This window comes from Pteropus vampyrus, unplaced genomic scaffold (genome assembly GCF_000151845.1).
Source record: "Pteropus vampyrus isolate Shadow unplaced genomic scaffold, Pvam_2.0 Scaffold26, whole genome shotgun sequence".
Classification (NCBI taxonomy): domain Eukaryota; kingdom Metazoa; phylum Chordata; class Mammalia; order Chiroptera; family Pteropodidae; genus Pteropus; species Pteropus vampyrus.
Genome location: NW_011888807.1, coordinates 7706136 through 7734088, shown reverse-complemented (window position 1 = coordinate 7734088; position 27953 = coordinate 7706136). Strand labels below are relative to the sequence as shown.

The following is a 27953-nucleotide window of genomic DNA, read 5'->3' as shown; positions in this document are numbered from 1 at the left end:
TCTTGTGTTTTGCTACAGAATAATAATTATGTATGGTTTAGCCTAAAAATGGCACCCCTGGAGTGAATCATTGTAACAGTAACTAATGTGAAAAGTTGATTTGCAGATTTCCCTATGTCAAATGTTTATTTCACAGCATTGTCAGGAAGCATTTCTTAAAGCATCAGAAAAACAGAGGACTGACATTTTTAGAGACTGAAGTGCTGAAATTGTTGTAAGACAATAAAACAATAAATGTTTCTCACAATACCCTCATATTTGATTACCCAATCTGGCACCAGGTGAATGACATCATACCCACCTGGCAAATGCCAAATGTCATGAATATAGCTTATCAGAGATAAAAACATGGAGCATAATAATTTTATAATTATTTACCTTAGGGATAGCCAAAACAATGTATATAATAACTGCAACTTTTTCATGTATAGGCATACTTTGTTTTATTGTGCTTAACTTTATTTTGCTTCAAAGATTTTTTTTTTTTTTAATTGAAGCCAAGACCCACCACCAGCAAAAAAGATTATGACTCACTTTATTGTGTTACTTGCTTTATTGTGGTGGTCTGGAACTGAATCGGCAATATCCCTAAGGTATGCTTGTATGTTCCTTTACAAGAAAAGTCCTACAGAAATTCTTTCAGAAATCACTCTAACCTATGTTTCCCTCCTACTTTATGATCCATTAAACACTCAATAATGTTTATCTTCATTGTTCTCAATGCTATTTCAAGGTCTTTTATCTTCTTTCCAAATTCTGACCTCTGTCCCACCCAGGTTATGTTCTGGGTCTTGATTTGCAACCTATCCAGTAGAAAAAAGCAAAACAAACAAACAAACAAAGTCTCATTCTCATTTTCAGTAATCTTCCATTGGGAATGCTTTGGTGAATGATTTAAACTGAGTTATCAATTACAAATAATTATTAATGTATTGCTTCTTCCAAGAACAAAAATCCTATTTCAAATTAATAAAGAGAAAGAAAATGAAGGTACTATACACTGAGGCAGCACATTCTTTTAATGCCTCTCAAATGTCACCACATCCTAAAGTGTGTTCTCTCATTTAAAATAGCTGTCCCAAGAGGATTCTCTTAAAAAGAGTCTATGGAAAAAAACATTATCCCAAGGGGATAAGGACAATTCCCATGGAAGCTTATATTGTACTCCCTTAAGAATTGATTAAGGCATTTCATCTTTGCTTCTGTTAAAGGGTGGTACAAGATAACAGGATGGCAGACATCTGCTGAAATTGGATTCTATCTCTAGTATAAGGCAAGCTATCAGAGAATTTCTCAACAAGAATGAATAGTACTAATTTAAACAATTGCTTTTGTTTAGTTATATATCCTTGTTTAGTTATATATCCATAAAATCCCCTTTGGTGTTATTTCTACCAACTGCTATCTTTATGTGATACTACTAAGAGATACTATGATGAACCACAGAATTATGGATCTTCTAAATTTACAGGTTTATTTCTAAATTTACTCTGATTCACTAGACTAATGTTAGGTGATGGTGGAAGACAGATGCCTGCAAATTCTCTATGTCATTTTGTACACCACACAAAAGATGGTCTTTAAATAAATATCAATGACATAGAGACCCATCGATGCAAAAATCAGTTTAGTGCTTGCAATGAAGATATTCTCCCTCACTCTGTTATTGCTGATAATTATACCAGTATAGTTATAGCCATAAGCACATACCTTTCAATTACATAATACTTTAGAGTTTTCAAAGAGGTTATACATTTATTATCCTAGTTGATTTAAAAACATAGTATATAGTATCTTCTGGTTAGGTAAACACTGTGTTCCCCTCCTCCCATGACCAAATCAAAATTACAACTAAATTAAAGAACAATCACCCTAGAAAATCTTCTGAAGATTAGCTGACTATAACTATTGATAGAAAGAAAAGGCCATGTTGAGACTGGTAGGAGGGGTGAGGATGAGAAAAGGGCTGGTCCCATACCCACAAGTGACAGTTGACAATAGAAAGGATATCTAGGCTGTGAAGGTACCCCCTGAGGAGCAAGGGGTCCCAGCCACAGAGCAAGCTTCTCAGTTCAGGACACCAGTGCTGAGCAAAGAAATTCCCACAACATCTGGCTGTGAAAATGAGCAGGCATTCTGTCCCAGTGAGATGAAGGTCTACTAGAAACCCAGGTGTCCTCTTAAAGGGCCTTCACACAGGCTCACTAGCTCACCAACACTCATCCTAAGCTTCAGTGAAGGGACAGAAGCTCAAAGGCACCAGGAACATACAGGGAGGAACTGAAATGCCTGGCTTCAGGGCTAGGGCTAGAGATACAAATGCTATTGTTGAACCCTTCTCCCACATAGCCTGCAGGTACAGGTGGCTGTCCAAGCTGAAGCTGCATGAACCTGGTGAATACCACTTACCCCACATTGGTAAATCCTTGAGACTACTCCCCACCTGAGCCACTTTCAGTGGCAGGCAGCTAACCTCTACCTGTGCTACAGACTTTCCTAAAATCTCTCAAAGATCCACAGGCTCCAGACAGATGACAGCTGGAGTTGATGTGCCCTGTGTCTCTTTCTGAGCAGCTCCAGGCCTGGCACTGGTGACAGCCAGCCTTGATTAATAGTGTGGCCCCTCTCACATACCTCTGACCCCAGAATAGGAAGCTCTAAACCACTGATTGCTTTGTAGCTTCTACCAGGTGTCCCTGAGCTGGGCACAAGCAGCAGTTGACCTTGGCCTTCACTGGAGCCCTTCTCCAAAAGCCCAGAACCAATAAATATAGTGGCCAGCTTCAGACCACAATAGAGCACTACACAATTAGTTTCATATATGGCACACCCAAAGAGGGGTCTCAGCAGGCACCAGAGCCTTGTTGAGGCAAATCCCTCTTCAGGGGGTCAGTACACACACAATAGCTTATCTACTGTGGTCATGCCAGTCCTCAATGCCAGTCATCCTGAGGGTCAATCCCACTCACTGATATGACAACAGCAATCAAGGCTCAACTATAACAGGAGAGCACACACAACCCACAAAAAGGACACTTCTGGATTGCCTGGTTCAGGTAATCAGGGAAACTGTGCCACTGGGGCCCAAAAAACTCCTACTACATAAGGCAAGCCTACCAAGACTGGGAGACTTAGCAGATCTACCTAATACATAGAGACAAACACAGAGATATGACCAAAATAAGGAGACAAAGAAACATGTCCCAAATGAAAGAACAGGACAAAACTACAGAAGAACTCTAAACAAAATGGAGGCAAGCAATCTATCAGATGCAGTTCAAAACTCTGGTTATAAGAAAACTCAATGAGATTAGAAGAGTAGATGAACAGTGAGAACTTTAACAGTGTGATAAGAAATGTAAATTTAACCAAGGAAGTAAAAGACCTGTACTTGGGAAATTATGACATTGAAGAAAAAAACTGAAGAAGACACAAATAAATGGAAGCATACCCTGTGCTCATGAATAGAAAGAATTAACACAGTTAAAATGTCCACAATACCTTAGGTGATCTATACATTCAATTAAATCCTTACTAAAATACTTATGGCATTTTTCAGACAACTAGAACAAATAAACATAAAATTTATATGGAACCACAAAAGACCTTGAATAGCCACAGAAATCATGAGAAAGAACAAAGTTAAAGGTATCACATGATCTAATAGAAAACTATACTACAAGACTATAGATATCAAAATAGCATGGTACTGACATAAAAAATAGACACATAGATAAATGAAACTGTAAAGAAAGCCCAGAAATAAATCCATGTCTCTATGGTCATTCAATCTATAACAATGGAGGCAAGAATAAATAATTGGGGATAGACAATCTTTTCAATAAATGGTGTTGGCAAAACTGGACAAATACATGCAAAAAAGATAAACCTGACCACCTTCTTACATCATATACAAGAATAAACTCAAAATGGATTAAAGTTTAAATGTAAGATCTGAAACCATAAAACACCTAGTAGAAAATATATGTAGTAAACTTTTTGTCATTGCTCTTAGTAATATTTTTTTTGGATATATCTCTTTGGGCATGGGAAACAAAAGAAAAAAAATTAACAAATGGGACTACATCAAACTAAAAAGGTTTTGCATAGCAAAGGAAATCATCAACAAACAAAAAGATAACCTACTAAATGGGAGATATTCACGAATGTTACATATGATAAGAAGTTAATATACAAAATATATAAAAAGGTCATACAGCTAAATAACCAAACAGTCGAATTAAAAAATGGATAGAGAACTTGGACAGACATTTCTCCAAAGAGAACATATAGATGGCCAATAGGTATGTGAAAAGATGCTCAACATCATTAATTAGCAGAGATGTGAAAGTTAAAATCATAATGAGTTATCCCCTGTCAGAATGGTTATCATCAATAAATCAGCAAACAACAAGTGTTGATGCAGATGTGAAAAAAAGGGAACCGTCATGCATCATTAGTGGGAGTGCAAATTGGTGCAGTTACTATGGAAACAGTATGACAGTACCTCAAAAATTAAAAATATAACTACTTCATGACTCAGCAATTCATACTGAAAATTAATCCCCCCAAAATCCAAATAACTAATTTGAAAAGATATGTCCATTCATGTGTTCATTGCAGCATTATCTATAATAGCCAAGATATGGAAAAAACCTAAGTGTCCATAAATAGACAATTGGATAAAGAAAATGTGGTACATATATACTATGGAATATTACTTGGCCATAAAAAGTGAAATCTTACATTTGTGATAACATAGATGGATCTATGCTAAGTGAAATAAGTCAGACAGAGAAAAACAGATACATAATTTCACTTACATATGGACTCTAAAAGACAAATGAACAAACGAATCAGTAACAGACTTATAAATATAGAGAACAAACTGATGGGCGCCAGATGGGATGGATCTTGCAGAAGCTAGGTGAAAAACATGAAGGGAGTAAGCAGTACAAATTAATAATTACAAAACTGTCAAGGGGTTGTGGAATACAGCATAGGAAATAGAGTCAATAATATTGTAATGGCTATGTGTAGTGCCAGGTAAGTACTGGAGTAATCGGGAGAATCACTTTGTAAATTATATAAATGCCTAACCATTGTGCTGTACACCTGAAACTAATATAAAATTCAATTTAAATAATTTTTTAAAGTGAAAATTGGAAGTTACAAACTAGTCATGGGGATGTAAAGTATATCATAGAGAATATAGCCAATAATGTTATAATAACTATGTGTGGTGTCAGATGGATACTAGACATCGAGGGCATCACTTTATAAGCTATATGAATGTCTGACCACCATGCTGTACACTTAAAAATAATATAATATTGAATGTCAACTTTAATTGAAAAATCGTTAAAAATAAATAATATAAAATAAAATTAAACTTAATATGTAAAGATTAATGGGTTATACAATGACATAAGTTTGGGAGAGCTAGTAAATTAGAAAATATTCTTAGCCTGAAAAAATGTATCATCGGGTAAGATTTTAGTATTTTATTGCATTTCTTATAATCTCTATCTTAATGTATGATGAGAGATATAGATATATAAATTTAATATTTAGTAAACAAAGCAAAACTAAGTGTTAGAACCCAGATTTTCTAATTCCTTACTCAAGCATTCATTAGGCTGCTCTATGCACTTCATTCTAGGATACTTCAATTCTTATTTAAAACAAACAATCCCCAATGCCAATTCAGTATCCAAAGCAGCCAATATTGCTACTCTTTGATATACATGTAAAAAGGTATCAATGACTGTGGACTTCCAAATGAGACCTCTTGAATTATCATGAAGTGTTAATGGAACTCTCATGGTTTTTGATGACACTGTTTTAAGCCCTATTAAGGAAAGCACATGTTTCCCTGCTAGAAAGATTTCATAAAAATCAGTGATCATCACATAATAATAATTTCTAGTCTTTATTAATATAGAATCTGTAAAAGCTAAAATAAGAAGCATACAACAAATAAAATAATATTTACTTTAAAAGTATATTTCTCAAATTAGATTCCTCTTTAATTATAATTTATATTATATGAAGAATTCTAACCATTTAATTTGTTTCCAAAATCTAACATTGTATTCTAAAGCTAATCTGTCTGAAAAATTAAACATAACTTTACAAATATAATAACATATTGTTTGTACAACTTTTAAATTTCCCCAAACATGCTTTTTCATGTTTAATATAAATTTTAATTCTGGAAGTGAGGTATTATTGTAATAATTTTATAGATGAAGACACAGAGAAATAGATTTATGTTTTCAAAGTGTTTTTGGAGTTTGCATAGTAATGAGTATGCCCAGTGCTGACTTGAGACAATTCCTCCTCAATAGAAAGCTATTCTAATTCAGGAAATATAAAACCAAATATCAAGCATGTCTAGTAACAAAACTTATAGATATCACTTATTGCTATTTTCTATTTCTCTACTAAAGAAACATACATAGGATGATAATTATGCTTTTGGACATATTTGCCAAGAAGTAAATTTGGCAATTTACTTCATGATTCATTCTGTTAAGGAAAGAAAAAAAACAAAACAACAATAAAAAAATCACTGATGGAGCCACAACTTCTGTAAGGGCTGGCTAGTCTAATTTTGCTGAATACTTCGTATGTTTTTAGAAGTTTATGTAACTCAAGGATTTGTTTTTACCCCAACACAGACTTCAAATAAAGTGTAATCCCCCCCTCAATAGGCTTTATGTGGAAGCTTTATCATAAATTCTTATTATGAAAACTAAAAGTAGGAAAATAATCCTCTTCCTATTCCATGCCATCTAGATGATACTCACATCATGTATGCTCAGCCAATCATTTTTAAGAGATAATTCATGACAATGGTGGCAAAGGGATGGATGATGAAAATTTAGGAACAATTGAATACAGGGACATGACAACAAATATCAAATATCTCGTAATGATATTGCCAGTGACACATTAAAGAACACATTCTTGTGGCAGAATTTGTTTGATTTTTGCTTCTTGGTCCTTGGTAGTTTATTATCCCTAAAAAATGATTAATTCTGACTTAAATTAATTCTTTATCCAATAAAGTTAACTTCAACAGTTTGTAGTTTGCAACTGAGATTTCTGACAATTTCAGGTCTAGATGATAAAAAAAGTGTGCACACATACCTTTTTTTCATATTTTGATGTCATTATTTTAATGCCTATAACACACATAACAAATTATGAGAAATTTTCTCAAATTTAGCCATTCTTCAATTGCAAAATATATCTTCAGTATGTCCTTATCAACGTTGTTTTAATCCAAAAGAATAGAAAACAATTTGAGTTAAGCATTTGTGAACCGATCCATAAAACAAAGGCATTACTTTTAGATAGAAGGAGAGACATTTATCATGCTGAAATAAGATGATGGAAAGTAAGGATGGGGGTAAGATGTAGTTATTTTCGAAAGGAAAAGGCAGACTGCTAAGGGTGTTGATGGTGCTGTGGCTCTTAATCTCACAGGAAATTCTTGATTGATAAGACAGAGCATTAGAGCTCTGGACCTCTCTTTCTCTGCTTTGAATGTTAAAGATATGAAATGTGAAAAATATAAAAAGATCTCTGCTTTTGCAGGAAAAATGTAAAGTGTGACCTTGCTATTGTAGGTGGTAACGTGACAAGCTTGATTATTTCCCAATTTCTCTCTCTTTCATCAATCCTATAGGACAGAAACATGCTATACTCTACCCATTTTTAAAATCTTTTTTCCCCAGATGTCCCTCTAGCCATTACAATTTCTCTTTTTCCCTTTATCAAAAGTTTTCAAATTCTTGTCAAATCCTGAGTCTTCATCTCTATCAGCCCTTCAGTAGCTTCACACTGTGATCACTCCAACAGTCAGGAATCATCTTCTTCACTTCAGTTTTATGAGATCACATATGTTAGCCCTTAGAGTATGTTAGCCTCAATACTCTATTACCACCTGAAATAATTTGCTTATGGTTAGCCCTTGGCCATTCCTATTCAGTCTCCTTTCTGAATCTTCCTAATTTATCTAAAGTCTAAATGTTGAATTACCTTGGCACTTCAGTTTTAGACTTTTTTTCCCACTATATTTACTCCACAAGTAATCTTATTTAGTCCCAAGGCTTTAAATGCAAACTCTATAGACTATTTCCCAAATATGTCTGCAAAAATGACCTCATTCCTTAATTGCAGACTTAAATATCCAACTGCTTACTCAAAATCTCCCAGTGGATATTTACTTGGCAAATCAAACTGAACTGAATTTGAACTATCTCAAATCTTATACTCCTAAAATCTTGTCCACTTTGATCAAGGGACTTCAGTCATCCATCCAGTCATTCAAGCTCCCCCCGGAATTGTCAATGACTTTTATTTTTCACACTCAAAATTCAGTTTATTAGCAAAATCCTATCACTAAAACTCAAAATACTTCCCAAACTCAATCACTTCTCATCACCTCTAACCTTGTGCCAGGAATCATTATGTCTTTCATTAGCTCCTGAAATTATCTCTTAACTGATCTCCCTGGTTCCACTTGTGCCTCTTTGCAGACTATTTTCTGGAGAGCAGTAAGAATGCTCATTTGCAAGAATAGACCAGTTATGGTCATTTGTCTGGTCAAATCCTCTGATGGTTTCCCATAAAACACCAAAAAAAAAAAAAAAGATAAATGAAAGGAAAGAAGGACGAAGAGAAGAGAAGAGAAGAGAAGAGAAGAGAAGAGAAGAGAAGAGAAGAGAAGAGAAAAGAAAAGAAGAAAGGAGAAGAGAAGAGAAGAGAGAAAAGGAAAGAGAAAAACAGAACTCTTCGCATGGCATAGACAGTCTCACATATCTAGGCCTCACCGCTGCCTCCCATCTCGAAACCTCATTTCTGACTATTCCATGTTTCACACCACTCTACTTTCTCGTGATCTATTTTCAATACTCTATTACCACCTGAAATAATTTGCTTATGGTATGCTTCATCCTCTAGAATGAAAGCTGTACAAAAACAGCAACATTTTTTTTTTAAACGACTGTATAACTGGTGCCAAAAATAACACCTTTGTGCATTGAAACATAGTAATAACACAGTAACATAGAAAATCAGCAATAAATCCTTGCAAAATGTAAAAGGAATGATTGCATTTAGTTGGACCACCAGATACAAGTGATTTCAATGAATTTTGATCAATGAGTTAAGATCATAAAAATAAGATGCCATTTTACTAAGGAGGCAAAGACAATATTTTAAGAATATAATTTTGCTACAATTTTGAAATTATTTGATGAACACAATATAATTCTTATATTGTTGAATATTTAAATTGTTTATACCTCTTTGTTTATACATTTTGCTATAGAGAACATTTAGAAATAAATCTTTATGAGCATCTCAATTTTTTCAAACTATAAATTCTAAGTAAAATTCCTAATTGAGAAATTTAAACATTTTAAAGGCTATTGACAAATACTACCAAATGCCCACTATGAAATTTATATTAATTTCTTCTCCTACCAAAATAACATTAAAATGCAAATTTCATCCACCCCTGGACAACCCAATGAACTATTTAGTAAAATAAATGCAAAATTAAAATGAAAATTTTCTTAATGTAAGAAATAAAAGTCATATTTTCCATTTTACATTTTTAATAAGACTAGATTTTTTTTATATTTCTGAACATTTTTATGTATTTTGTAATTTTTTTTATCACTGCTCATTTTATTCTAAGGAGCTAGTCATTTTTATCTTCTTGTCCTTTGTTTTGCAAATATTTTCACATTCATTCCCAGTTTACCTTTTGAATTTTGTTTATAGTGCTGACATTTGTGATCAAATGTGTCTATATTTTTTGTATATTTTACTAATTTAATAATTTGATAATTAGTACACTTTTTCAATACTAAATTTTTGTGTGTGTGTGCTTTTCCTTTTCACAATTTAACTTTTTATTCATTTAAGAATTATTTTGGAATATATTATAAAACAAGTCTCTTTCATCCAAATGTTGAACCATCTGCTAGAAAACAAGTTACTGAATAATCCTTCATTTCCTCATTTTTTATATGTCTAGATATCAGTTCTATTCTCCTAATCTCTTTATACATGCGCATTACTATACTACACAATACTCTTGCTAATTATTTATCCTTAGAACTGTGAAGGCACTCAATAAGTGTTTTTCTTGTTGTTGTTGTTAATTATGAATAAAGCAAGAGTTATCGTCACATGAAAGAGGGAAGTGAAAGAGGATGCCTGTGGAATGGATATGCTCCAAGCCGGGATCTCTGGCCATCAAGCCCGGGCCTCCCAAATGTTCCACAGTGCTCAGGAAACAGATAAGAAACATTCTTTTCCAGCTCATTTGAGGAAGTATTGGAGAAAGAAAGCTTTCTCTAAGAGAAAGTTCTTATAATCTTCTTAACCACTGGTCAACCATACTGCTTGAGAAACATTGGGACAAAGTGAAACTGATACTTCCTTAAAAATAGCAGAAAACCAGTACTGTTTCCCAATATTCTGGAATCTACTTCTCTGCCCCAGATGGCCTAACTCCTGAATATAATATTTGAGGATCTGGGGAGGTCTTAGTGTCATTATCATTTACTCCAGGGGTCAAAATTTACATTCTCTAAGTAGAAAAACTGAAGCATATGGAGCTAGTAGTCACTGAATCCAGTGCATTTCCCTCAAATAAATCTCCAGTTCCTAATTCAAACATGTTTTCATGTCATTTGGTCTTATTTACCATATAAACCTAGATCAAACATTCCTTCCTAGGTGAGACTTTCTTGCTTTTCTCTCCTTGATCCTCTTTTCTATCCTCTATCACACTACTTGTCCTACCATACAGTGATGTATCGGTTTGCAGATTTCTCAGGTTTAGCTCCTAAAGATTAGGGACTATGTCTGTATTTCCAATATCTAGTACAAGATGTTATGCAGGGTAGATTTTACTTAATGTTTATTGAACTAAGTCTTGTCATCTGATTTTGGAGCAGCAGAGGAATTTTATTTAAATGAGTTATATCTGAATCAATAAATCATGGAGTTCAGGCTGAAATAACCTTGAAAGGCCATCTTGTACAATACCTCTTCCAGTGTTTGAATTTCCTTTACAACATCCTATTTGAACACTTAACAATGAATAGGTTATGACCTCTGGAATTAGCATGTTTCATCACCAGTAAACTCAGAGCTTAAAAGTCCTACCTTTGGGTTAGCAAAAATTTATCCTCCTTTACATTCCATCCAGAGCATAAATACTAATCCCTTTTTCATACGTAATATTTCAAGATGATTCATTTTTTCTCAGAAACAACATATCCAGTCTTTCAAGTATGGTTTACTTGCTGTGGTTCCAACTTCCACCTCTAAAGAATGTGGTCTCCATTCCTTAGAGGTAGCCTGACCACTGTAGACTCAGACAAGACTATCACATCCCCTCTCTTTGTCTTTCATCTTATATTTATACTCATTCACAATTTATAGCACCATCACTATTAGATACCTTCAGAACACTGTGAACTAAATCTTTTAAATCTTTTTTATACAATCTGCTACTAAAGCAAGCCCCTCTAGCCCCTAATAAAGGCCATGACTAGGACTTGAGTTGTTTTATTCCTGTTAAATTTTACCTTGTTAGAGATCTCCATTGCTTCAACCATACCAAGACATCTATGAATCCTATTTCTGTCATCCACTGTAATCTCTATGAAATCCTTTCCTGATTTGTGTCATATCCAAACTAAAGTCCTGGTCTTCTTTGGCTCATTCCAGAGCCAGTGCCAGATGCCAAAGTGGAGTGGCTTTTTTTGATGGCTGCTTTCTCAACCCTTTTGAAGTTATATATATTGAGCCTAGGTAAGATGCCTTAATATATTGGGATTGGGATATGGAGTATCACCACTGCTCCACACAGTTGGGACAGCCAGGGCCAGAGGCCCAGCTTTCACTGTCATCATCTCTTGGGAAGTGGCCTCCATGGCCATCCCCAGATGCTACCATGTTTGGGAGGTATGTTGGCCTCTGTAGGCCACCATTTTGAGATGTCTGGCAGTTAGCGCAGCTCCATTATTGATGGAAGTGAATATGGGCAGAATAAATTGGCATGTTGCCAAAGTTACTTTGGAACATCTATTTTAAATAACTTCTTACAACAATCTATTTGGGTCTATTTGGGACTAAAAGGGTATTTCTTTGCTAAGCATCCCTAGATGCAAATATCAGCCACCCCTCTCATGATATGTTTTATTTTTTTTCCACTTGGGTAAGCAAGATGATTACCTTTCCCAGTCCCCATGATTGTAGATATAACCTGGCATATGATTTCTGCCCAGTAGAATACTAGTAAAAATAATTTGTGCCACATGCATGTCATACCATATAATATTTCTCATCCTCTATCATGTGTTCTTCCTACTCAGACTACTGGACATGAAGGTCTCAGAAAAAGGAGAATAATGTAAGAGAAAGAGCCTAGATTTTAAGGTCACTGCCTAGAGCAAGGATACCTAAGATGCACCTGATCAAGGACATATACAATGGCTTTACATGAACTAGAAATGAAATCCTTGGGTGACACTACCATATTTGGGATTTGATTATTCCAGCAAGACAATCCTAACATAGCTAGTATATAAATAGCAATGAGCAATGCCAGTCCACACTATGTCTTAAGACTGGTATTGTAAACATCCTCAGTTAAATAGTAGGTAATGTAAAGAAATGAAACACATTCTTGAACAATTTTTTTTGTCTTCTCATTCTCTCATCCACATCTAATAGCATTTATTCCATTTTAATAAATAAGACATTAAAAAGTTTTGTCTCAGTATTGGCTTTATTTGTATAATGAGAAGCAACCAATTCAGGACCTATTTTTATAAGAAGTATCCAGACTATTATTTATACTATTATAAAAGTAGCTTAAATAATCTAATCAGGAAATTTAATATGCAATATTTTAATACATGCATTTTGTTTTTGTTTTTTTCCCCCTAAATACTTTATAAAAAACTAAAATCGTGTTCTGTTTCACAAAACATAAGTAAATTAAGAGTCAAGTTAACATAACTAAACTTTAGCAAAAAACATAATATATGAGATGTCCTAATAAAGTCGCATTTATATAATATTTTAATAGAATTGGTAAAACAAAGAAAGTGAATTAAAGCACATGAGAAACAAGGTTTTGACATTTTAGTTTTTGAAGCATGGTGTTAAGCATTTCAATATGAGGATCATGGTATTTATAAATGCTAGGGATTACAAAAATGCTTTTTGACTCCTTTCAAATCCACTGGTTTACTGTAAGAGCACATAACTCATGAGATAAAGATATAACTAATGCCATAAAGATGGCAGAATTTCTGAATAAAAATCTGATAAGCTAATAAGCAAATATCACAGTCCATGTTTCTAAAAAAATAAAAATACAAAATATAGATAGAATGAGGTAGAATGAAGTAAAATCTAAGAAATTCATTAAAATTATGAGTTCCTCAAGGTAGTAAAGACTTGTCAGTTTTGAAAACTTATCTAGATAGTGTCAAAAACTAAACTTATCTTCCATTCATGATGGTCATATTGTATATAGAAAATTTTCACAGTATATTTTAAATCATTTAATATCCAATTAATATGTGCATTAGTAAAGTGTTGCACTGTAAAAACTCTAACATTCGTCATTCTCCAATATCTGTCATCTAATATCAACATTAATAACAAAGCAATTACAAAGAAAGAAATGAGGTAGAGATAAAAATGGAAAGAAGGTAGAGATTTAAAAAATGAGGTAGAGACAAAAACAAAAATAAAAAGCAACATAAGAAAATGTTAGAGAAAATTAGTTATATACTATTTAATTTTGAAAATACACTATGATTGGGCCATAACTATATTTTCTACCTGGAGACTGAATACTAATCAGTGTTAATGATATAAGAGATGGAAACATAAGAGACCAAAAAAATTTTTTGCAATTATGTAAGCCAGAGTTACAGAGGGACAAAGTTAAAATAGTACCAATGAGACTAAAAAAAAGAAAATGCATATTTATAGTATAGCTTTTCTTTTCCTCAACAGGAGAGACATTACAAATGACACGATCTTTTTGAAGAACAAAACCATAAAATAGTAGTAAAGACTGACAAAATAGGAAATTCTGGAAGATGTGTGGTGCTAAGGGTAAAAATTATAATGACTTCGCAATTTTGCGAATTTAATGTAGTTTCAGCTACATTAAATCAAAACATATATGTTAAGCAAGTGCATATTCCTAACATTGACACGAGATGCTATAAAACTAAAGAACACTTCTAGATAAAAGTTACATAAATTTCACTAAAATTTTTCTTGACTTTTTACAACCAGGTGAAAAGTAAAATTCATAGATGGTGAACTGGGCATCGAAGATACAAAAATATAAGTAGAATGATTCTGCTTATTAATTTGACTTCTTGTATCTCAGTTCATGAGATGATGTGTAGAAATAAGCTTAAATAGAATTTTCAACATTTACTTGTCATGTCAAATGGTTACTTTATATAACAAAACACCTGTTCCACATGGCAGTGATCCTCCATAAACAGACACAGGCCCAAGATAGCATTCTGCAATTTGAGATTCAAAAAATTATTAAAATAGATGCTGATAATTTCATCTTTGCTTTCAGTACTTATTGCTGTCTCTCTATTCATTTACTAAGAAATCATAAAATAATTTTATCAAATTTGCTCATTTAAAGCCAATAATAAATAATAAATTTAATTACGTCAATTTATGTTATAAGAAACTTATAATTCTGTTTCTGTACTATGATTCCTATCATTACTACCCAAATTAAAGACATCTGTTTGTCATGACTCTACCTTAATATTTGTACGCCTTATAGACATTACAATTTTTTTTTTAATAGGAAATTATTACCTCCTATTTGGTACAAACTTCTAAAAAAATGTATAATACCACAAAAAGGATTTAACAAAAAACATGGTGCAGTGTTCTGTGGAGTTTTATCTACCTACTAAATGAATTCGTTGTATACTAGAAAAAATTTAGTTGGAAGTGGAGTTTTACCTTTTAAGAAATTTACTGAAAGACATCAAATTGGCCAGTCCTCATTTATGCAAGTTTTCTTTTCTGCTCTTTCCAGACATAGCTACAGATTACAGGCAACATACAAATAAGACATATTTAGAAAATATGCTTCATATTTCTCAGAGACTTTTGGCAACTCATCTATAAAGAATCTTTTCAATTTAGATATGGTAGGCCTTGTGTAAGTGAAAATCTTAGAACTAAGTAAAGCTCAGAAAAACGTTTTCCATCATCTATCTCCTCAATCTATCTACTGTTTTGGTAATCAAAATTTGTTTGACCTATTGCAAAGGATTATGGGAAAGAGGCAGGAGACTTTCTTCTGATTAGCCTAAAAACAATAAAGAAAAAAGTAAATCTTTACTGAGATATCTTTACAACTTGAGAAGATTTTACATTTCTAAATAGCTATCATAATTGAGATAAGTATAAGAGAAGAAAATAAAACTCAGGCAGGTTTGGACCATGTGGGGAAGCCATTACCAAGAAGTTGTATCTGAATTCAGTAAAGAATGCGTAGGTATCTGTAAAACAGAAAGAAAATCATTCAAGGTAGACAAGAAAGAGATGAAAGAATAATTTGTAATTAAGAAACATAAAAATGTTAAAGAATTCAGAAGGATAGAAAGAAGGTTATGTTGTAAATATAGATAAATATAGTTTTATGTATTGTTAAGCAGTTTGAGCTTCATTATAGAAATAAGTTAAAATATAATTATAAAAACAAAGAGAAATTTCACTGAGTATTTACCAACTGCTTGTCTTATCAAATTCTTAAAACAAACTTATGAGTTAAGTATTGTTGTTATTCCCCATTTACTAGAAGGGAAAATTGAGGAGTAGACAGACTAATTCATTTGCTTCTGGTGGCAAAACCCTAATGCGTACCCAGGCAATCAGAATTCGCAGCCCATGTTCTTAAACACCCTAATATTCTACCATTCAAAGGAATCATATTTTTATATTATGATATGAAAGTATAGTCCAAAGATACTTAATAATGTTTAATTACTTAATAATGTTTAATTTTATAAATCTTACTTTAGTTCAAAATCTAATGAACAGGGGTAAAGGTATCTTGAAAATACTGAAAATGTCTCAAATATTCTCTCATACTATATTTCATACAATGAAATATTCTTTCATTAAATACTCCTTCATACTTTAGCTTTTTTGCTGACATTCCATAGCAGTTTTCTGTTATCTTTTATGATCTCATTTTTTTTATAAGTGTTTCATATATAATTGTTAGATACATAGTCTAAGAGTTTCTATTTTAGGTTTTTTGTATCAAAAAATTCCACAGTATATCTATCATCTTTGGTCCCGTCAACTCAAATTTATGTCTAAAATAAAATGAAAATGTTTTACCTATGCTCAGACTTTAAAGGAGTTTGAGTCTATAACCTAAAACTAATAAATAGAAAAGGCTTTAGAATCTCACTTAGCTGGATTCAAATCCTAGATCTGCTATTTACTCAATCTGACTATAACTTAGTGACTTGAGAGGATTACTAACTTTATTTGATGCCTAGCTTTCTCATTTCTAAACTGTAAATAATAATATTTAGCTCATATGTTTCTAGTGAAGACTATAACATGTAATATTAAAATGCTTATACATTGCCAAATGTAATAGTTTAAAAAATGGTGCTGCCAATGTTATTTGTATTTTTGTTGTTACTGTTATCAATAAGAGTTGTATGTCATCCCCAGATACTTATTAGGGGTGATTCTCTTGAGAGTTTGCTCTGTATCTAGTTTCCTTAGCATAATGATGAACTTGAAGCAAATGATTCTTAACACTTAAGGCAGAAAGTTTTCTTTAAACTATTCTAGTATTATAGTAATATATTAAGAAAATATATGTTGTACCAGTTGAATCTAATTGGCTGAATATTTTGGAGTGATGGGGCTTAAGACCAACATATTCTAGAAAATATAATGTCATACTACATTTTATCTGAAAAATCTATTGGTTTTTAGATGAAGTAAAACTGAGAAATAGATTTTTCCCAGAGATCAGATCAGATGTTGCTGACATATAGAATTGAAAGAAGACAAGACAAATATTGTCTGCCTTGCTTCTCTACCAAAATTTTAAGTCCTATGATTTCCTTCAGAATTTGGATTTTATTTTATTTTTTATTTATTTATCTATTTTTTTTTTTTTTAGGTGAGGCATCACTTGGTTGACCTTACAGATTGCAAGGACTTTGTCAGTTTACAATCTCTTATTTTTTTAAATTTTTTTTACGCCTACAGCACCTGGTCTTCCTAGGTGGTCTCTCATCCAAGTACTAACAAGGCCCGACCTTACTTAGCTTCCGAGATCAGATGGAATCGGGCTTGTTCAGGGTAGCATGGCCATAGACAGAATTTGGATTTTAAAAGAACATCTCGATTAATAAATGGGACAAAAATATTAAGTATAATTATTATCCTTTCTTTTCCAATTTGAAATCTTATCAAAATTTTTTTTCACTTACTATCATTACTAGCCATACTTAACAGCATTTTCCTTGAAGGACTGAGTCTTAAATAAATTTATATATAATGGATATATGAAGGCATTAAACTCTTAGTTTATTTTAGTTTTCCTAATACTGTAATTCAAAAATTGCATGTGTTTAAACATATATGTAGACATATATATATATACAAACACACATATATATACATATACATATATATTACACAAAATTATAGTTTTTAAAATGCAAGATTTTTTATATTTTTTTACTCTATCCCAAATTATACTCATATATCTCTTATCTTGTTTCTAGTTAATTATACTTATGATTACTGTAACTATCTTAATATTGCAAAGTAAAATCTCGAAACTATCCTCATGGATTTTGAGAAATAGTGATTTATTCTAAAAGGCATTCATTAGTTTGTCTGTATTTAAAATATCTCACCTGAAATCATTGAAATTCCAAACCTTAATTGGGTTCAAGTGGATTCAGTTATAATACATAGCATTATTCATAAGTTAAAGGTAGTATTTCACATTTTATATTCAAAGCACTAATATCTCTCCAGATAAATGGCATCTCTCAAATGTAAACCCTTAAATTTCAAATAAAAAGTCAACCAGTACAGTAATGCATAGAGGTTATATTCTCTGTGTTGAGCTAGTAAGATGATCAACAAGAGCACTATAGGGTGGCATTCATTACTCTAGCAAATTGCTGTACAAAGGTCTTCCCCTCTGTACTGTAGATACACAAACTTGATTTTGTCAGCACATACATAGCGTGTCTATCTCTTAGGACCAGATATCAACCACGCTCATGCGACTGATGTATAAAAACAGAAACTCAGTTGTTCTATGGATAGAGTTTAATGGGTTCTTAATCCTCCTTTTGGCTATTACTCATTGTTTTCCACTTTTAATCAAATAATCGTTTCAATTTTACAGCAAGTGTAATTTACTTCACACACTCCTATCTATTACTTTTTACATATATTTATGACTGCTGCACATACTTCTATCATCTCTACTAAATTGCAAACTCCATGAAAACAAAAGATGAAAGGTTTTAAAGACTGTAAGTCTCCAGGACATAACATCATGCTAGACATAGAATAATACTTTTAATATGTGTTAAATAAACAAAAACAATTTTGAAATAGAAGTAATGAATTTAAGAACTTTTATACAATAAATTACAAATTAGCTTCTGTTTTATTTTTTTAATTCTACTTCTAAAGTATCCACCCAGTTCCAAGAAAGATGAAAGAAAAACAATAATATAAAGGACTAATAATGGAGATCCTACCACTCTGACTATGTCCAGAAAACCTTGTGTTTGTTTTCTTTACACTTGTCATTCCATCTCTGAGCTGAGGAAAAAAATGTGAATATTGAATTTGAAGGATGTGTGACAGAAAAAGCTATCATTATGTCCTACCAGCCTATCACATTTACTCTAAAACCTTAAAAGCAAGGGTTAGGGAAGGACAGGTTCTACTGATCTTTGAGACTGACATCATTTTTTTAAATAGATATTCACAGACTTATCCTACCTTCTTTTTTAATTTCTACGTCTGTGCCTATACTTGGGATTAAAGTAATCTAGCAATGATAATTTTCACTTTACAAAAAAGTATCTATTTTCCATTACTTTTATAAAAAAAATAGAATACAGGCTTGTACAAAAAGGTAGCTTAATGACTTTTTATCAAAAAGAATAATTTTAATTGCATTTCATATACATTTATATTCCATTTTGAAGAAGAAAGTCAAAGACATTTCGTGTGTTAAGTTTCATGCAGGGATTCAAAGCCTCACACCTAATCTGAGATTTCCACACAGTACATTGTAATACCGATTTGTGTGTGTGTGTGTGTGTGTGTGAAAATAAATTTGTCACAGGGCTTTAAATATTCAAATTCATGTGATTTGTGTATTTTCGGTTTTAATAAGTACCACATGGGGAGATAAAATGTTTTTATTTTTTTAATTTTTTTATGGAATCAAAAGAGTCAAGAATATCAAATGTTCAGTGACGGCAAAGTAGAAGAGTCTCTCTTCTTCCATCTTGCATTTAAGACACCCTCATGAACAGGAAGGGCAAGTGAAAGAGTGGGAATGGAAGTGAGGAAGAATATATGTGTGAACAGTCTTCATTTTATTGGTTAGGATTCCACCCAAGAAAAATAGATGGGTAATATCAAAGGTTGTCCCAGTTATTCTCCTTTATCTAAAATTTATCACTGATCAACTCCACATTCTTTCATCAGCTATGTTAATATATTTACTCAAGTAACAATTAAGTTGCATAGGCCTGGAAAATATTCTTCCCCTTCCGATGACCTGCATATTTCTACTCTGCTCTATTGTGTTTATTTCACAGTTACTCTCTCAAAGAGCTGTTGTACTTCACTAATTTCTGAATTCTTGGGTGAAACCTAACTATAGTCCAAAGTTATACTACTTATGCTCATATACTAAATATTTCTCATAAAGCATAAGTTTGATTAGTCTTTACTTATGCAATATGTGGGATGCCTGATTTATAGTACAGATTTGTGAATTCTGGTGAAAGGCCTAAGTTTGTCTTGATTAAACTGATCAAATCAACAAATGTAAATCTATCACCTAAACTAAATGAAATGTATTGAATACATTGTCTTTTTGTTAGGTATTGTAGAGAAAAATTTTCACCATTCTTACAAAGAATCTTTATATGAAGATCCCTGCACATTTGGACTTTTCATTAGGAAATCAAATTACAAATCAGAAAATGTAAAAATCCTACATATTAATTATAAGTTTATATTTAACATAGCTATGGAAATTATTTCTCTGTGTGATATAAGAATAATTATGATTGTAATAAACAAAAAAACATAAAATTCCAAACCTTGCTCTGTCAAAGCAAATTCTCCATATTCTCTGTTAAGTTTAGTCCTGTTGAGATACTGTTAAATTCTACTTCTAATTTGGTTGGAATCACGACCATGACTCCATGTTTACACTTGCTTAAATATAGTTAGTTGAAGTTGAAATCTCTGCCCATGGCTGACAACAATTTTAATTACATTAGCTACTGCTTTCTAAGTCCAAAACTCTGCATCAGATTAACTCTATATTTTTCAAGGCCAAAGACAAGGTAGCTAAGTAGCGGTACAGGGAGGTTAGCTATCTCCAAGTGTGTAGGTCTTCAGAGGATGTCACATCTAGAAGTGTCTGAATGGCATTCCAGAAGAGAGGATTTAAAGTATAATGCATATGTAAGATCATGCAAAAAAACATCCATCTTGAGGTTTTAAGCCAAGTAACCAAGCAGAACTTTTTCATGTGGTCTGTGAACCAGATTTTTGCTAGTCAAAACATGGTTCATGGAACATCAGTGGCACCATCACTTGGGAGCTCCTAGAAATTCAGAGTCTCAGATCTTACCTCACAGATTCTGGATTAGATTCTGCTTTTATCAAATTATCCAGGCAATTCATATTGTACAATAAAGTTTGACAAGCACTGCCTTCAGCAAAAATATAAATTATATTTCATGTAAGTTTCTAAGGCATTTGTGTTAACTATGCATTTATTTCAATGATTTTAGGATTTATACCTGCATATTCTTTCCTAGTTATAAGCACTAAGTTCAGTTGGATAAGATAATTTAAATGTTTGAATTAAGCAAACCTCAAGATACATTCAAGATAAGCATTACTCACCTTAAATTTTAAATATAAATGTATTTTAAAGAAATTTAATCTATATATTTTGGACCAATTGAGACAAATATTAATTTGATGTGTATAAAGTTTGAAGAGGTGTGTGTGTGTGTGTGTGTGTGTGTGTGTGTGTGTGTGTATTACCAAAGTAATACCATAAATTTCAGAATATTATGCATGGATCCTGGAATTTAAAACAAAAGTTTTAAAATGTGTCTAACTTAGAAAACTATAATTTACACTTCCAGTCCAAATTAACATTACTTAAAATAATTTATTGCACAAAACTCCAAGATAAGGAAAAATCCATTTAAAGCAATCAATTTGCTATTTTTAACACTATGCAGCAAAATATAGCAATAGGTTTCAATTATGCAATTTTAAGTAAAATGTTAAAACTAGTGACATATGTGGGTGAATGCTTAATTTTTTTCCTTATATTATCTCTCCAGTAATTTTCATATATTAAGGGTAAAAATGGGATCTTCATAGGTATGCTGTTTAGTTGAGGTGAAAGATTAATAGTAACATCCTAAAAAAAATCTCCAAAAAGTGCAATGACTGCCAAATACATGAGCAAAAAATGAAGAGAAAGGAAGTGGGGTGCACAAAGACTGAGTAGAGACATAAATTATATAATCAGATCTATCATATTTCCCATAAATGAGTAAGAGAATTACATTAGCTTCCTTTGTAAATGAGTCAGGAATTGGCTAGGCACAATACTCATTTGTCTCTCTTTCACTAACATATTTGTCTTCTTTCTCCCTAAATCAAATGAATGATCAATATGATGTAGAGATGGGAATATTGATTTGGTTTTCCTACGGTCTCAGAGAATAAGCCTTACTGATATTTTGGTCATATATAATTCTTAAAATAATACTACTGAAGATAATAATCTATCATATCATTTCAAGTACATAATAAGCCTATTAAAAACAGATTTTAATGAGAATTGCTACTTCTCTAAATTACCAATACATTCTCCTAAGTTATTAAAACTTTATTGTGCAAGAAAATAATACATTCTTATTAAATTCACCACTAAATATCCAGAGAGTTCTATTCTATACGCTATGCACAAAGTTAAACAGATGTAGATTATATTAACTGTCTTTTCTGCATGCACAGCCAACTTTCAGGTCTGTAATGAATATATCTCTTAGTTGGTTTCATTCCTTTACTTTCCCTCCCTCCTTTCATCTTTCCTTTTCTTTTTTAAACAGGGTCATAAACTTATGGTCAAAATTCAATCAAGGAGGTATCAAAAACAAAGAAAGATCCAAATTTTTAAAAACCTGGGGATAAGAACTGTGTCTTTTCTTTTTTATATTCCTTCAGCATCTAGGACCATGCTTGTGAATGGCTGGGCTTTACTATGCTGACTTGAATTTATTTTCAGAATAAAGAGCTCTGCAAAATAATACTGACAATAAGTAGGTTAGACTCTCATTTTCCTTAAGGTTCCTTTTTGATTTTCATAGTAGTCCATACAATAACAGCCCGAATTTCTAATGTTAGCCAATACAAAAGAGTGCCTTAATGAGACTGCTGTCACCATATGTGAAGCCTAATCTAGCCCTTGCATCTCTCAAAGACCTACTTCAAGGTCATGTAGAAAGAGAAGCCAAAATGGTCTGTAAGAAACCGAATTTTTGGATACGGTTTTGAATCTTTGGATCTTTGGATCTTTCTTAAGATGAATCCTCCCCTTACACCAAGCTAAAGCCTGGGCCCATCAGAGTGCATTAAGCCTGGATAACAACACAGGTAGTAAGAATACTGGCCTTAGCAAACTACCATCTGAGGGAAAGACAACTCTTGAAATACGCTGTTTCTAAATATTCCAATTTCTTACCATCCAGTTAATATTTCCCAGATGCCACAGTAGGATCCTTTACTTCTTACTTCTAAACTAAAATCACTAGATTTTGACCAATGATCCTTTACTTCTTACTTCTAAACTAAAATCACTAGATTTTGACCAATTTCATTCTCCTGAAATCTTTTCAACTCCTGAGACTAAGAAATCAGAATCTTTACATAACTCATATGTACTTAAGTATTTTACATTGTAGCTCCAAAGTCTCTATTATCTCACCTAATGGACTTGAATATTGGCAACCTGCTTGGTAAAATCTGTGGATAAATTATCACTTTTCCAGACCTGACCGGCTGACCCATTCCTTTAAACTTATTTAGTTATTTTCTACTGACTACAACTCTGAAATTAGATATAAACCCTAATATCTCAGTCCAGCTTTCCTTAAAGAAACAAAACCATTAGTTTATACAATTAAACTTAACCATTACTGTTTACAAATTTTAGTGTGTTAGATTTTGAAGAAAAATGATCTTATAAAGGAGCTATGCTGATATCTGATGAAATTCTCTTCTGATCAAACTACATACCTTATTGAAAACAAATATTACCTCAAAAATTCCTTATTTAGTTTGGGAAGAGAAAAAAATATTTTTAAGAGATTGCAAAAGATAGATATTACTACTTGTCATGAAAACAATTTAAATCACTGGTTAGGTGAAAAACAGGGGTTGAAAGGTGACTTGTTCACTATATACCTTATTGAAATTTTACTGTTTATATTATCATATGCATGTCATATTAAAAAAAAAACTAAAGCATTAGCATTTTAAGTGGTTAAATAAACTTCAGAGATAAAAATAATATCTAGTTAAAAAAAAAGAAATTATAGTAAAATCCCACTAAAGAATTTTTCTGAGCTACATTAATTAAGTCACTAATTCTCAAACCATTTCACATGTAATTATGTACTATATATCAGTGAATTCAACAATTCTTCTAAGAAAAGTAATAGGATAGAGTGAGAAAGAAATGAAGAAAGACATATTTTATGTCAAGAAAAAGCAATATATTTTCTTTCATCCTCTTCCAGTGAGCACAAAAGAAGACTACATGAGAGGACTTGAAGAGGCAAAGGAGGTGTTTTGCTGTACATAACTGTGAAAGCAAAGGGATCAAATTGTCAGTAATGGAAAAAAGAAGAAATTTTAAAAATACTATTAAAAAAGAGATAAGCAGCCAAGAACTTCGGTGCAAAAACTCTGAATATTGGAAACAAAATGAAAACATTTAAGTTAAAATAAAGAAATAGCAATGACCTGTATTTATATCAAACAGAAGATCCAGAGTTTCTTGAGCAGTCCCACTTGAATGGTGACTTGGGAGTCAGATTTCATGAGTTTGAATCCAAATTCTGCATCATATTACCTAAGCAAACTCGGACAAGATATATATACTCATTCCTCTCCCTCTCCATTCCTCTTGAGACTCTTTTTTTAAAGGTTGTGTTTGCAGAACAACAACAACAAAAAGTCATGTCAATGAAAAAAGAACTTACAGAGTCATAGTCATATTCACATATGCAGCCTTGCATAAACAAACTCATCATTCTACCAGTTTTTTCTCTTCAGTAATTAATATACAAAAATAAAGCACAAGAAGTTGGGGGATTCCTTGGTTTTAAGATTCATTGTTCCAATTTAGCATTTCAAAGTGAGACCTAGTTAACAAACCTCCAGTTACCTAAACACAATTAAAACTCATAATCACTGATCAAAAATTAACATAGTTTGTGTGAGAACATCACACAATGCATCAGACCTCTCTAGGAACATCACCTGCAGAGCTGTTAATGAACAGGCATCCAAGAACAGGCCTTGACCTTGTTTCTCTAGATAGAGGGGAAAGAGTACAACACAAAGAGGACAGAAAGAAAGCTAACCAAGGCAGGATAGATTTAGAAAAGTTATATATAAATGCAACTTTTCAAGAAAGAATAGATGATACAGTGACCATATAAAGAAAGCCATATTTGTCATTCAAATAGTCAGCTAAAAAAGCCCTAGAAAGTCTATCTCAGGCCAGAAGTGCACAGAGACAATAGCAACCATTCAGGTATGTATGTGTGTCCAGTTCTTTAGACTGTCATGTATTATAGATGCAGTAAGTCAGTTTAATGGCTGAGAGCTGTAAAAATGGTACTGTGACCCTATTACCTTGCAAAGAACACAAATTTCAGGATGTGTTACTTAATATAATGAACACTATCACAAATTCTAATGGCTAAAACAGTATTTAGTTCTATTTTTCTTCATGGAAGACTATGATACAGTTACCCTGATATTTAAAGTTAAAGAATCTACATTTTAAAAGTTATAAGAGGAAAACTGAGTGAGTAAATACACATATATAAAAGATGAAAGAAATTCAAAAGACCAGAAGAATATCATCCACAAAACATACACTAAAAATAAAGCAATTTTTATGTAACTATGTATTAATAGACAGATCCAATTCTCAGGACATTTCTATTTTAATGAAAAAGCCATTCTAGAGACAGAATGTTAAAACATCTTTTAATTATTCCTCACCTGATATAAATTACTATCATCTTAGTTCAGAGAACCATGAGTTTGAACAAACTATGGATTTTTCTCCTTATGTTCACTGAATATCAATGATAGTACATAAGAAAATTTATGCCATGTGTTTCTGTTAATTAAGCTCCCTTGCTTGTAAGCCATTTCAAGAATTGAAGAAAAATCGCAATTCAGGAGTCTCCAGATATTACTGACTCAAGGTTAAATAATTTTTATTACTCTCATAAATATCATTTTTAATGTGCAAGAGCTCTTTTATTTAAGAAACAGTTAACATATACAATAGAGTGTCCCTTGATACTGATATCCAAATGAGGCACAGAGAATTTTACCAAAATCACATATTTTTTAACAAGCTTCAACCTTAAAACTATTATCCATATTCATAAATGAGAATGTAATTAATTGGCATTATTATTGAATACATGAGCATGATTATTAGTATTCTGATTTCTATTGATTCCTAAGCTGAGCACTCTTAGATATTTATATTAAATGAAGATCCATTTGCTCTTGGGTTTTTCTTTCCTTCATCGGGAGGAGCTATAGGGTTCTTGGAACAACACTCTGGATTTTGGTACATATAGAACAAATATTTGCTTCCTTCTTTGTCTAGCCTCGTCTGATGTGACTCAGGGAAACTGTGCCTCTAGATGGTCATAGTAAAGCTGAAACACAGATTAATTTGAAATTTAATCACTGAGACTTTTACCCCTAAATATTAACTGGATGCATTCTGTGGACCTAGCTCTATACTAACCAAAGTTGTCGGTCAGAATACCTTTCTCTCTGTCTACATGACAGAATGATGAGATTGTGAGTTGCACTGGGCCACGTATATCAACAAATGTCTGAGAAACTAAGAACCCCAGAGTCCCAGTTGAATTTTAAAATGAATAGAGCAGAGGTTAATGGAATAAAACTTGTTTTAAAAGAGTATTGTTTTGTGGTTAAACTATCTTTGGATCAAACATCATGGACTCACAAACTGACCCTACCACATGTAACCTTAGATAATTTACTCAATTGGTCTTTGCCATCACTTTCTTACAAAGAATATAATAAAGCCACTCTTTATAATAAAGCTAAGAAATAAACTAGATGCTGTATGTGAAACACTTCCCACTGTGTTAGCAAAATTATAAGCGTTTAATAAATATTAGCTCTATAATAGGTTCCAGGTGATGGAATTTGTAGGATGAGAAGAATTAGCACAGAAGAGCAAAGAACATTCTAGGCAATAAACAGAAGATGATTAAAGTCTTAGAATAAAGACATTCTTTGCGTAATGTTCATCAGCCAGTATGTTCTTTGCTTCTACTCACTTAAAGTCTCACTAAATTCTAAAAAAAAAATAATCACAATTAGTAATTTATCTGTATATTTTAAAAGATATTTTGGTTCTCCCACTGAACTTTAAATTTCATGGGAATAAGAACTATATCTGTCATGCGCACCAAGAGCCTAAAATAACACCTAACGAATATTACTGATACATGAATGATTGAATAAATGAGCATGCAACAAGTTTTCAATCTTTTTAGTAGTTTGGAGACCAATTTAGATGAAAGAAAATGCTCAAGTTAGAAAATAAGGTAATACAAGTTAGGCTAGATAGAGTCAATTGATGGAGAGCTTTAATTATCAGCCTAACTGGTTTGCCACAAAAATTTGTTCTATGTTTATTAGCTTTAGAATTTGATTCATGTTCATTTTTGTGATCCTGGTTCACACAGATTTTAGGAAGGTTTTGTGGAAACAGGTAAAGAATACCAAAAAGGATGTTCTTACAAAGAGACACATGAAATAATAATGAGATGAATTGCTCAATGGACATAATAATTCTGTAATTTCCAAGAAAATACATTTATAAATATGAGAAAAATCAGAGTTTTATTTTATGACCTTACACTTATTTCATGGATTGGCATATGTATCTATGTATATATGTATGTATGTATGTATCTATCTATCTATCATTTATCTATTTATATCTATCTTTCAATCATCTAATCTATCCATTTATTTATTTATTTTGTAGTGACATATGAGTGGCAGTGGTGGGGAGATTGGTAAGACCTATAAGCTTTACTTCTCAACATGTGCCTCCAGATCAGCAGAACCAACAAATCAGGCTTCTTAGAAATTAAGAATTTCAGGACCTATCTTGGAACTGCTAAATTAAAATCTGCATGTTATCTAGATATTCATATTTATTTATATGCATAATTAATTATGAGAAATACTATTCTAAG

The 27953-nt window shown here is 32.3% G+C and overlaps 1 pseudogene; it reads right to left on the bottom strand.

Annotated features, from left to right (window-relative positions):
* Nucleotides 1-17340: 17340 nt before the first annotated feature.
* On the bottom strand, nt 17341-17459 carry LOC111737429 (annotated as a pseudogene).
* Between the last annotated feature and the right edge of the window lie 10494 nt (nt 17460-27953).